Genomic DNA, 14,679 nt, shown 5'->3' on the forward strand with positions numbered 1-14,679 from the left:
TTTTTAAACCCATACTAAATATACATACATCTAATGAGTATTAGTTTTGTTTTAATATTGCAATATAGATTTTACCTATATAATTATACCTATATTTTGCTTATCAACTATTTCTATAGAAGGGTACTTGCACTCGGTTGAGGTTGGTTTGTGGAGCTCGTGTTCTTGGGCCACCAATGTTATATAGTTAGTACTAGTTTAGCATCGTGGCACCACTTTAGTATGTTGTTAAAATCAGATTGAAGTCGATCTATCTAGGGTATCTCCAAATCGCAAGCTAGCGTTATATTAAAACAACAAACATGGATGAAGGAATCAAGTATGCGATCGGTCGAATCAAATGATTATGGGTCACTCTCAACTTAATCTTTAAAATAAAAATATACCTATATTTCGAACACATAATGTTTTTCTTCATCCTACAAGCAAGTGCATAAGGGAGCGTTCAAGTATTACGTAACGAATTTCGGGAGGGGGGGGGGGGGGCCTTTTGGAAAACGTTACGATGCGGGGCGGGGATTAAATTACGCGTTATTGTTAATATTTTTTTTGACTTACACCACATAATAGTAAGTAAAGAGTCACTAGGTGGTTACGAAACGTTTTACTATACGTGGATACAGTACTGTACTTGGGTACTGAAAAACGTTACGGCGAGTTACATGGGGGGGGGGTCCAATAATCTCCAAAACTTGAACGCCCCCTAAGAATAAAAATCCATTAGTTCACTGCCCGACTCTAACGCCTATCAAAGCCAAGAGTCGCATTAAGACCAACAAGTTTTTTACTTGTGTCTAATGGGATTTATAAAACCTTTTCATAATTCCATTTCTACATAAACACAAGCTGATTTGTTTGCCAAGATTTACCTCCAATATTTAATATTATATCAAGTTTCTTAATGGATTAAAAGAAATACGATCGTGTTTACAAAACTATTTGCCAGTAATGGCTTCAAGTTAAAGTTGACGTTACGGAAATGTTTGTTTAATAGAAATAGGAATTTTAATAGTAATACTGAAGGAACTGCATACAGATGCTGTATCTGTAGGCAATTCAATTAATATTGGCTTCCGCGAGTATGCCGTGTTCGTGTATGAACTTACTGATTTATTTATTTATGCTTTATTACCTTATTCACAAACATACACATAACAAAAATATTAAATAAAAAAAACATGTTACAAAAGTTATAAGGCAAGGGCGGCCTTATCGCTAACAAGCGATTTCTTCCAGGCAACCCTAATGTGGAACAATTTAAAGAGTGACGAAGAGTTTATTGCCACTTCTTCTCGTTCTAGGCCCTTGATTTGAGAAGTAGGGGTAATTAGAATTAGAATAGTAGGGTATTTAGAAGCATTTCGTAAATTTATTCTACAGGTACAGGTATTGCCTATATGATTAAATACTTAAATATTTATAGGCCAGAAAGCTTAAAGATCTCCAAGGCGTTAAAGGCCGGCAACGCAGTTGCGAGCCTTCTGGCAATGTGAGTGTCCAAGAGAGACAGTATAACTTAACATCAGATGAGCCTCCTGTCCGTTTGCCTCCTATTACAAAAAAACTAGCTAACTACTACTCCTGGGATCTAGCTGTAAAAAAACTTCGCGGCAATAAATGGCGTAACACTTTTGTATAGACTCCTAAATTGTATCAAATACATATACGTCTAATTGATGTAGCAGTCTATCACTGTATCCGCTGTAATATATCGCTCGAGTAATGTACTAAGATCGTGTGTGTATATACGTTCAAGAGGTGTAATAATTTCTGGATTTGCACGAGTTACGGCCCAAATTAAAAAATTATGTTAGACATTGACATAACATTTATTACTAACAAATCACACTCACAAAATAACAACAATCAAAAAATTAATAAAAAAGAATTAAAGAAAACATTTTTTTTTGTTTTAAAGAACATCGGGACGTTTTGTGCATCTTATATATACTTATTATTTTTTTCATGTTAATTATCTACAAATTAGACGGAAAAAGATTTTTATCAGACAATAAAATCATAATAATCTTTATGTACGTATGATACTCGGTTTCGTCCGTAAGATTAGGACGAAAACGCTTTGAAAACGAAATGTTTTTCTTAATTATTTCAATTATTAGTAATCTACATCAGTATCAGAATTGGTTGATAATAAATCATGAAATATATTGAAGACTATTCAAATATACAATCTCCGTAAAATATCATACGTATCAGATTAATTATAATTTAATTAGTGTATTATGTAATAATTTCTGATTTTGCACGAGTTACGACTTACGACTCAAATTTATATTAGACATAGAAATAACATTTATCACTAACAAAACAAACACACAAAATAAGAATAATAATTATTTTTTTTAAAAGAATGAAAGATAACAATTTTTTTTCTTTTAAAGAACAAGGTACGTTTTAAGTGTGTAATGCGTGTGTGCTGTGGTTGTAATTGGCATTATGCTGAGGAGCAGACTGTTCCACAGTTCCACGCTGGTCATTCTGCCAGAGACCTCAGTTTTTGCGCCTCAGTCGCAAAAAAAAATTAAAATACTTAAACCTTCCTATTTATCCACTCTCTCTATTAGTGAACCGGTGCAGTTGGTTTTGATTTAATCACACAGATAGATAGTCATAGATAGTTGTTTTATAATAAAATACCAAATCAATGCTATTTTCTTTATTTGGTTGTTCTCTTCCTTATCGTTTCGTGTTTCTCTTAGACGAAGGCCTTCTTCAAACCTTCAAATTCTCTATGTCTGTTGCCACCCCTGGCCAAGTTACAACTCTTAATTATTTGGAGAAATCTCTTGAGAAGTTGTTTGATTTTCAAATCTTGATACCAAACTCGTTATTTGGCGTCATTTTGCTTTAATTTTAATAAACGCAAAAAGTTTGTATGTGTTTGACGGAAGGACATGCTCTAAAGTTAATGATAATTGCGTGACCGGGGACGGTGTAAGAGTGAACTACGGAGAATAGCGGTAATTGCAGCTTCAGAGAGAGTATTGTACCTTAGTGCGGAATCCACAATAGGTCTTATTTTGTACCCCAGTAATTATTATAGCTCTTCAATAACCTTGATGAAAGCGTCCAATTACATCTACACTTATCAACAATCGTAACAGAACATTTATTCTTTAAGACTATTTGAAATATAAATGTTTAAAACAAATTAATATTGCTTCATATTTCAATAAGAAACCTTTTCGTATTTACTTGAGCAGTGTTGGCCTAGTGGCTTTAGCGTGCGATACTTATACCTGAGAGCGTAGGTTCGATCCCCGGCTGTGCACCAATGGACCTTCTATGTCCTATAACCTGACCTTCTAACATTTACTCGAACGGTGAAGGAAAACATCGTGAGGAAACCGACATATCTTAGACTCAAAAAGTTGACGGCGTGTGTCAGGCACATGAGGCTGATCACCTACTTGCCCAAAAGATTCAGAAATTTGAAGCTAAGACCTAAAAAGAGGCTGCATTACTGATTTATTTATTTTTATTGTATATAGACATATGTACCGATTTATTTATTATTAATCCTAAATCGACACAAAAATATTTATAATTTAGTTCTAGTATAAACTAAACTCAGGAGAGACTGAGTGAAGTCAATCAATTATAAATAGATACTTAGAATTGCTTTACAATTTAATTTGTGTAATTTTAAGGTTCTACTTTACTTAAATTGTAAGGTCGATGCGCGCCCAACGTCAACTTTTAGCCATAATAAATTTCAATCAACCGCTTTTACTAACGATCTTAATTGCGCTAATTATCTCCTCTAATGAGTTGGAAATTTAAGAACTTAGTTTAATATTTCCATTATATATTTACATTTATGGATGTATTAATATTACTAGTTGACCCCGCGAACTACGTTCCGCCTAACAGTCTAATAATATCGGGTTAACTATAATTAAACTTAATTTAGTATTTCATTAACATTAATATAACTTTTTTGCAAATTCAGAAATGTTTTATTGCTTGCCATTGCGAAAAAAGAATGGCAGTTTTACACATTAGGCCTCTTCTCTTATATATTAGCGCCAATATTGCGATACTGCAGGTTAAAGCACTTTCTCATATACTTACATCATTTTTTGTTTTGTTATCCGGCGCAAGAACCAAGTGGTAGGTTTCTTTTAAATGCGTAATTTTGACAATAGATGGCACCACATGCTGTTTGCATTCGTGGAATTTATTTATTTATTTATTATTTATAACTCGATAACTTATCCAATATTAAATAACTTATTCTGCTATTTGGAGCGGAGAAGAATCCACAAAAAAATAGATAACTAACATCGGTCCAGCTGATTTTGAGTTATAAGTGGTGTAACTAACACGACTTTGTCGTTTGTCGACGTTTTGCTATGTATATCATTTATAATAAAAAATAGAGGTTGATCGTAGAGGGGTGAAAATTAGGGGTTGTATGTATTTTTGTATGTTGTATCATAAAAAAATAAAAATTAAAAATTTTGTCTAAAAAATTAAAAATAAAATTTAGGGGTGGACTACCCCTAACATTTAGGGGGATGAAAAATAGATGTTGGCAGACATATTCTTCTTAAATTTTTTGTGCTTATCCGGTATCGATTCTCATAGATACCGGATAAGCACAAAAAATTTCATCAAAATCGGTCAAGCCGTTTCGGAGGAGTATGGCAACGAAAACTGTGACACGAGAATTTTATATATTAGATTAAAGTAATACAACTTCACACAAGAGAACCATGTGTCGAAATCTATACTGCACTTACAAATCACTGTAATGACGTGGTACCGTGAAGTGCGTTATCGGAGTTCTTACAATCTTCTTATTACAAAAAAGGGCTGTCCGCGCTATATATAAGTTAGGTCCTAGAGTTTCTCTCCGAGAGAAATTCAAAGAGATAAACATTCTGACTGTAACTTCACAATATATTTTTGAAAATTTACTTTATGTTTACAAAAACGAACCGGATTTTGTCAAATTGTCTGATCTTCACTCCCGAAATACTAGGAACAAAAATAATTTAACAGTTCATGCTACTCGCCTTCATAGAATAAGCAACTCGTTCATGGGTCAATGTATACGCTTTTACAATAAACTTCCTATGGATGTTCGTAAACTTCCCCTTAAGAAATTTAAATTTTTTATTAAATCAAAATTATTAACTAAAGGATATTACAGGATATCCGATTATTTAAATGATAGAAACGCCTGGGATTGAGCTGCTCGCTTATACAGCTATCGCTTGTGTTTTTGTAAGCTGTCTTTCACTTCTTTTTTTTTTTTTTTTTTGCATGTTGTACATATTTACAATCTGACATGTCTTGTGCTTTTGCATATGCATTTTATTTTATTCTATTGACATGTTTGTGCTTAGTGCATATTCATTTTTTTACATTTTTTTTTTTTTTTTCTATATTACTGACATGTTTTGTGCTTTTGCATACAATATTTTACACTTTGACATGCCAAGTGAATAATGATTATATTTCGATTATATTTTTCAATTTCATTATTTTTTCCTTGCTTTAAGGTACACCTTAAAAATACATTTTGTATCCATTGTAAGTGTAAACATTATGCGGGTATATCATAAACTCTTTTGCTTGATTTATAATTTGATACATTTTAGTCTATAGTTATTTTGGGCTGGCGATCTGAGTGAGTTGTTGCCCCACATATTTTTATGGTGCCACTGGCGGTATTGTTGTGTACCGGGTTGTGCAGCTCCCTTAAAAATGGTTGAGCTGCATGAGCTATTCGGGGCATGCTAGCCGTCTGCTGGCACAGGCTTGCTCAGATCGATCTGGTTCTTTCTTCCAAAGACCAGTCCAGTAAATACTCTGCATTTGTTTACACCAATTTATTAATTTATTATTGTATTATCTGGACTATAAAAGAGACTAAGACCCCCGAGTTTGTTTCGACATTTCTTCTCAGGGCAGTCAGTTAGGAAATGTCGACTTCATCTAGTTTAGGATGACATTGTAAAAGTGATTTATATAGTCCTACTTGCAAGAATAAACTATTTCATTTCATTTCATTTCTGCCACTGGGACTTTCGTGCTGGCCAGTCATTGGTAAAACTGGTCGAGGTTCTTCCATTTAGGTTGGAAAAAATAGTAAACCATGTTCCTCCACAAATGTATGCTGATCCTTCTTTAAACTCGTATTAATCTAATATATAAAATTCTCGTGTCGCGGTGTTTGTGGTTAAACTCCTCCGAAATGGCTCGACCGATTCTTATGAAATTTTTCATGCATATTCAGTAAGTCTGAGAATCGGCTACTATCTATCTTTCAAACCCCTAAGTGATAAATTTTATTATTTGATTTTTTGGAAATTTTTATTTCTTTTTATTTATTATTCTTTAGGCGCGTTATGAAAAATTGATGAGAGTGAAATTTTACGATGCGCGCGCACCTGAGACACAACATTATCAGTGTGATTATAGCCGACGCGAGCGAGATGGGAATAAGACAATCTACAAATAAAAAGAAATAGAATATGCGTGAAGTTAGCAGCTATGCCAAGAATTTTGAATGACCATAATGACCTTTGAAGTACCTTTTTAACAAATAAAGGGGTTTTAATTATTTTTTCAAAGAAGCAATGCTTTTTCACAAAAACCTATTGTTACTTAGTTAAAAGGTTATTAAATTGAATGAATAATATAGTAAAATAATAAATAATAATTATTATATTTAATATTAATTAATTATTGAATAATATACTAAATAATAAATATTATTAAATTATTAACTATTAATTATTTAATATTTAAAAAAAATAAAGAAAGCCAAAGAAGTATAACTTCTTACGCGCGTACATAAGTACACGCACCATTTTTTTTATTATATGACACTAAAAAATACATACAACACTAAATTTTCACCAATCTTCGATCAACCCCTATTTAACATTTGTCAATTACAACTTATGACTTGAACTCTGAGGATTATACAGAAAAAATCACAGAAAAACCTAAAAAGTTTTCATTCCGGAAAACCGAACAGTCTCTGGGGTAGCATAGCAAAATGTTCCATGTTTCTATGTACTAAAAAGGTAGGTTAAGTAAAATCAAATTAAGGAGAAACGAATGAAGGCAGTTAGTAATTGATATAAATTAAACCTTTTAACTAAAATCTCATTATGTGTGTAAAATTCATGTCGCAGGTAGCGTCAATTTCATTAGATATTTTTATTAAAGTATAATTAAATTATTACGCTTGATCAATTTGTAATCAAGTCGGCTTTTAATCGAAAACCCGCATTATAGTCGGTTCATTTGTTTAGGAGAACCCTTCTTTTCGTGTGGTTAACAAGCAAGTCTATTATGTTACACCAGCCTTGCGATTCTGTAACTCACTTTTCGAACTCTCACAGCGGTTTTCGCAGCGGCGGTCGCGCTGAAATCAGTCGTGAAGCAGTCATTTTACGATTTGGCATTCTGATAAGGAGGGAGCTTCTGATCAGAATGCCAAATCGTAAAGAAAAGAGTTCGAAAACTGAGTTACAGAATCACAAGGGAGGAATGGATATTGGATAACTTATATAATAAAATAAGAAGTAAACAACAAGGATAAAGCTTAAGATGTCAGTAATAATACAAGACAACAAGACAAATCAAATGTATGTCAGTCAAATGTTAAACTACTGATCACATTTTACTTTTAATAAATGGGTTCCCAATATATATCCATATCGCTAATATCTCCTAAAGAATGGTTAACCAAATCTACGGCAATTTTGTTTCGATTTCAATTTAAACAATTTTCGCAAAAACATGTCATAAATGTTTTGATTTATAAAAATAACGTAATTACTGAAAATTAACAATTTATGTGGATTATATTTCAATAGGAATACTTTAATTTAGAACGAGCACTTTTAGGGAACAAATTTAAATAGGACAACAGTAAAACAGGGGAATTTACATTTTAACAAAACAAAGGTTTTTAGGTAATGAATGCAGGAATGATTTGTTCATACATTTTATGTGAAGAAAACTTCTTCCGTGTTTTCTTTTAAATTAAGATATATAAGGATATAATTTAATGATATTTAATCTTAATGTAAGCTGTATATAAGAATTATTACAAAAAATAAATTAATGAAACAGTAAAATAAATTTAAAGTGTTTGGTTTGGCAGTGGACCTATAATGCTGGCAGTAACTCCTCGCTTTCCTGCGTTACTTATTCGTTTTGGTTCCTCTTCATTACTGGAGGTTGGCCGTGAGGCGAGTATTGCCAGATGAATCAACTCTTTCGCATTCACAAAACCCACTCCATAACGTTACGCATCCATGATTTTGTCCTTCTACCCACACGCCTATTTTTACCCATCATAATTAATTGAAGGTGGTGGTAGTGGTCATGGTGGAACACTTGGCCGAGGTACGCAACGTTGCTTGATCTGCATAAGTTTTCTCGACATTCGAACTCAATGAAGAATTTTCTCGTTAGAGACCTTCTGAACCTGCTTGCTAATTCGAACCATGCGACGATAGCACCACATCTCAAATGCTTTTAAACGCCGACTAGTGTTTTCTTTATTCTTTATTAAGCTTCACAGCCATACAGAACAATTCGCCATATGTAACAGAGAAAAGTTCTGACTCGGAGTTTGTAGTGACGACAGCACAAAACTTTATTTCGTTGTGTACTGTCTACCAGGTGCCAACTTAAATCTTTAATTAGCGGCTGAGGACTTGAACGGCCCGATGTATAAGGAAAAATATATTTCCTATCAAATAAGCAGAAATAATAATAATACTAAATTGAATTAAAATTGTTTTTTATTCAAAAAAATTAGTTTAAATTTTCAGAAGTATTTTTATTACCAACATCATATTTATGTTTGCAGGTAAAATAAACACAGAATACAATAATAAACAGTTATATTCACATATTGACAATAAATTTATTATCATAACAATAAGCAACTACCACGATCAAAGCGCTTTATTGGGATCCAACGTGTGCTGCTCTATGGGTGTGTAACAAATGAAAGGTCACTAAAGACATCTCGCACCGACTTCAAGTCTTTGTCGCCACTCCTCTTTTCGAAGTCACTCTTAAAGCCACCCACCAGCAGTGGAATACTTGGCATATACTTGACATATGGAACGACGGTCCTTTCAAGGTAATCTAAATTGGCCTCCAAGAAGCTTGGTGTGTACGTTTCTTCACTTCGGGCCATCGCTTTTAATATAAAGCGCAAATTCGGCCGAGACCCATCCATTTGACCGTATTCAATGTATTCGTTGACGACCAGGTGTATCAGGCAATTATATATTTAAAGGCCGGCAAGGCACCCGCGAGCCCTCTGGCATTGAGTGTCCATGGGCGGCATCACTTAACATCAGATGAGCCTCCTGCCCATTTGCCCCTATTCTATAAAAAAAATGCTTGTAGAAGTCGTTATTCCTAGATGCTAGCAAGGCGAGCGTATTTATACAATTTATACAGCTCTTCCATACTTAGTAGTCATTGTTTCAGTCTCAATACGGTGCTCCAATTAAGTTTTTCAGGACAAAGGTTTCTTTTAAGCATATTTGAATATTTTAGTTCGCTAGATATACAGAGACAACATAGAGTAATTAGTTCCATAGGAAAGAATAGCTCCCAAAACCTGCCTAGCCGCTTAGTTTTAGAATTCTGAAGTGGTTGTAGAAAAATATTATAGGTATTTTATTAAAGTGATTTTTAATTACAAATAACCTTGTTTAATTAGCCTAAAGAACCTAATATCTGATTGATAGCTTCATAAAAAGCCGGATTTTTTCCAGATTTATGATATTAAAAGTTCATTATATTTACTTACTTTTTTATTTAATCTCGAGTTAAATTCGGTGGCGGTTGTTGGTGGGATGTTCAAATGTATGTTAAATGAAACTCATTATTTGAATCTTGGTGTCAACTGGCTTTAATTGTTTAAAACATGAGCTTATAACTTACATCTTTTTTTTATATAATAGGGGGGCAAACGAGCTTGCGGGACGTCCAAAAAGGGCAGTCATCGCAGCCCATAGACTCCTATTTTAGTGGGTGCGTTGCCGGCCTTTGAGGGAGGAGTACACGAGGTCGTATCTCGTCGTATCATGAGGGAAGACCCCCACCGGGAGTCGATTCCATAGTCCGCATCAAAGTGGGGTTGCAACGCTGGATTTACAAAAAACTAACTTGACTTATTTAAGGGTTCTTAAATCTAAGTGACACTTCTATTATCTGTTAGAATGTAAGTGTAGTCAACCTTATCGGATATTGCACATTATCGGAGACGAGAGTGTTATTACAATTTATCAGGGAAAAACTAAAGGGCTTACTATGGCTTCAAGTGGCGATGATTGCCAACATTTAGTTTACGCTTCTATATATATATATATATAATTACTAATTAAAATATATATATATGTAACTTAACTAATTTCAGGTTACATAACTCTCCTTATTTATTATATAATTGCTGTCTAGATGTAAAGACGAGTAAAAGTCACTTAAATATCGATTTAGGAGTAAACGAAGAAAACTAACACCTGCCGTGAGAGCAACGCGCACCGCCACTATGTGGAACCAGCTGCCCATTGAAGTATTTGCGAACCATTTAGACTGAGAGTCTTTAAGGACATACCAATTCATTGATGAACAAATAATGGTTATATCAACTATTCAGTAAGTATTTGTTTAGTTTACAACATAACTAAACCTTAAAATTTGTTTGTTGCTTTACGCATTTTTAAATTATGAACTCATTTCATGCTTAATAAATTTATTATGAGAAATAATTTGATGAACGAATATGGTATAGTAAGGTTATAAATATATATTTAGTAAACCTGATCTTCAGTTTAAAACAGCTTGTATATAAAAGGATTAACATGCAATTAATTAAAAGATTGATACAATTCAATCCAATTAGCCCATCTCGATTTGCCAGAAATAACCAGCATTCTTCATTGAGTACCAGTATTACCCAGATTCCTCGAATCATTTGTGTTCAAGTATCAACTTCAGCTATACCGCATTGGTTAAAATCCAGTCCCAAAGGCAGAAATTCTGATTTCAACTCGCAATTTCGATGACTAATAAGCCAGAGTGTAGTGGTACTCAAATTATAATCACCACATGAAAATCGAATGCGTTTGAAATGACGGCGTATGTGAATTAATGAGGTTGTGTTCGAATTACTTTGAATGTGGAATTTTGTGAATTTTTACGATTTAATTTGATATTAATACTTTAAAAGAATTTTATGAAATACTTTATAAACTTGGGGTGGGGATGGGGTACCTTCACATTGTTCTATATGTAAAATGAGGATGAGAACGTTTAATTTTAAATTGTATCTTATTTAAAATGGTAGATCCCCGAATAATCAGATTAAGCCTCTAAGAGAAACTGTTATACGTGTAAGAAAGAAAATTAGATTGGTCTTAGTAACAGTCTATTTTTATTTTATATTTCAATTATGAATATTTAAATAATATACTTATTAATTTATTAATAACATAAAAAACATTAATAATATTTTATTAAAAGGAGTCCCTTTAGGCTTAGATGAGAGCAGTGTTGGCCTAGTGTCTTCAGCGTGCAACTCTCACACCTGAGGTCGTAGGTTCAATCCCCGGCTGTGCACCAATGAACTTTCTATGTGCGCATTTAACATTTGCTCGAACGGTGAAGGAAAACATCGTGAGGAAACCGACATGTCTTAGACGCAAAAAGTCCACGGTGTGTCAGGCACTGAAGGCTGATCACCTACTTGCCTATAAGATTTAAAAAAATCATGAAACAGATTCAGAAATCTGAGACCAAGACCTAAAGAGGTTGTAGCGCCACTGATTTATTATTTTTAGACTTAGATACTGGCAGCTTTCCCCTTTGAATAAATTAATTTTAAATTAAATAATTTGTAATATTACTAAAATTAAATACTTCACTTCTCTTCAATAACACAATAATTGATTACGATATGGAGAAATTGCCTCTTTAAACAGTCTTACATTGGGCGTTTAATCGCTTTTGTTTCAAAAAAAGAGAAAGGTTCTCAAATTTCCAATTATTATTCAAAGACATCTTGTCCGTTTTGATAGAATATTTGTAAGGTCCCTTCCTATGTAATCCAATCTTCGGTCAGGATCTAATGAACGAAAAATGGCAGCTTCTTCAAAGTTTATAGGCTGATTTAAAATTATTTAGGTAATTTAAGTGTTGTCTTTTCAAATTTAAAAAACAGTATAGAATGGGGGGGGGATGTTGATGATCCTGTCAGAGGCCTAAAAGGGCAGTCATTGCAGGTCGTGGACGCCAGTTAGTGAAAGCGTTGCCGGCCTTTGAGTATAATTTTATTTTAAGCAATTCAAGGTCGATCTCCCAGGGATGATCCCCACAATCGATTCCATAGTTCGCTAGTTCCCAAAAGAAAATGTCTAGTGAAGCGGACCGTGGAAAACATCCAGTCATCAAGCTCGTACGGTGATGGAACGACTGTTCAGAACACTCTCCATGCATCGCTGCGTAGAGAGAGAGAATCTAGCCTATCAGATACATTGGAGATTGACAGTTCTACAAGCCCTTCGCTGAATTTGATTAAAAGAAAGAAGCTGGTATTTGGAAGCACCAGCCTAGTAAGTAGTTTTCCCATATGAGGTCATATTTAAGCCTTGTAGAGCTGCATAAAAATGCACTTCATCTTTATAAGGTTTCCAGTTTTTAAAGACATTTTACTAAAACAAAATATTTTACGCAAAGTGAGATTGGCTAAACAAAAGAAATATAATCAAATAATGCAAACGAAAACAAAACACTAAAACTGGAAGTAAAACCTTATTTTAAGAACCTAATCACATACAATATCATTCCTCGTATTTTGCGACATCCAATGTAATGAAATTCATCCACCTTGATTCAACGGAGAGAATTGAATTTTTTATTTCCATTCTCTATGTGAGCTTGATATGAGCGCTTTTATTTAATTAATTTATAAGTTTTGTATTATTTTCTCGATTGCTATTGTGCATGTAAAGTCAAATGTTTAAATATAAAGCAGCAGCCTTGCGATTCTGTAACTCACTTTTCGAACTCACACAGCGGTTTTCGCAGCGGCGGTTGCGCTCAAATCAGTCGTAAAACAGTCATTTTACGATTTGGCATTCATGCCTTGTAGTCTAGAGTGTAGAATCCTTGTAGTTTATTGTTTATCAGAATGCCAAATCGTAAAATAACTGCTTTACGACTGATTTGAGCGCAACCGCCGCTGCGAAAACCGCTGTGTGAGTTCGAAAAGTGAGTTACAGAATCGCAAGGCAGATGTTAATGAAAGATTATTTTGATTCATCAGCATGCGTTTTTTAGTACAAATTTACATTTATAACTTAAATGCTTGGGAAGGAAGGTTAAGAGCCGCCTTATCGAGAACAAGTAATCTCTTCCGGGTGACTTTAGTTATAAAAAAATAATTGCTAAGAAGTGCAAGAACCTATAAAAATATAATTACAAATATTTTATTACGTAACTGTACAAGCTTGGCAAAATCTGTACGAATTCATTACATTACCTTTCCATCCATATACCAATAACCTATTTCTATTTCGAAACATAACATAGACACTATAAAATTGACCTACATTCTGAAATATCGCCATAAATACGAAATAACCACTAAATATTGTAACAAAGTATTTGAACCGCTATTTAGCTTCACGAATAGCATTGTTGTAATCGTAAAATTAATAACGGTTAATATTACTAGTAATACCGGCTTTGTTTTGAGTTACCAGTGGTTGTATGTGTCACGTACATTTCATCACGCTTTACATCAATATTGATGTTTCGTGCTAATGACGAGTGGTTCCCGCTAACCATTACCTCGCCTGTGACGCGGTGTAAGGCAGCGAGGACTTCCTCCCTCTCCCAGGGAGAAGTGCCAGCTAATACACAGGCCTCGAACGATACGGTATGGAAGCAGCTAGCTGCCTGAACCGCAATCATGTTCTCCGTATGAGCATACGGTCCGTCCGCCAGCTAAGCGCATCGTCCCAAATGGGGGCCCCGTACAGGGCACAGTACAGCTGGAGCACGCTCTGACTTGGGCCCCTAAGATTAGGCAGGAGCTTCTGTCGTCCTCATGTATTTGTAAGATTAGCTTTTAAGTTTTTAGTCTGTTGTTAATATATATTTTTTTTGTATTACTTTAGATTAAGGTACTATGTATATATATATATTTTTTTATATAACATTTGTTTCTGCACTTCTCGCACGCATCATGTTTCTTTCTTTTTTTTTAGTTTTTCTCTTTAACTACTGCCTGGAAGAGATCGCTTATTAGCGATAAGGCCGCCCGTTGCATCCCTTATAATTTTTTTGTATTGTGTTTCATTCTTTGTTTTTTGCAACGAAGTGTAAATAAATAAAATAAATAAATAAACTACAAGCTCCCACCTTTTCAGAATGCCAAATCATAAAATGACTGCTTCACGACTGATTTGAGAGCGACCGCCGATGCGAAAACAGCTGTGTGAGTTCGAAAAGTGAGTTACAGAATCGCAGGGCTGTTGTTTTTCTATAAAATATATGGATTAATTTTCTACTTTAAGAATGTTTCATATGCGTTTTTAAAGAGAAAAATTAAAGGAAATACATCAAAGCGTTTCCACAAGTTAGTCTTCGCTCTCAAAT

The sequence above is a fragment of the Pieris napi genome, chromosome 10 (assembly GCF_905475465.1).
Source record: "Pieris napi chromosome 10, ilPieNapi1.2, whole genome shotgun sequence".
Classification (NCBI taxonomy): Eukaryota; Metazoa; Arthropoda; class Insecta; order Lepidoptera; family Pieridae; genus Pieris; species Pieris napi.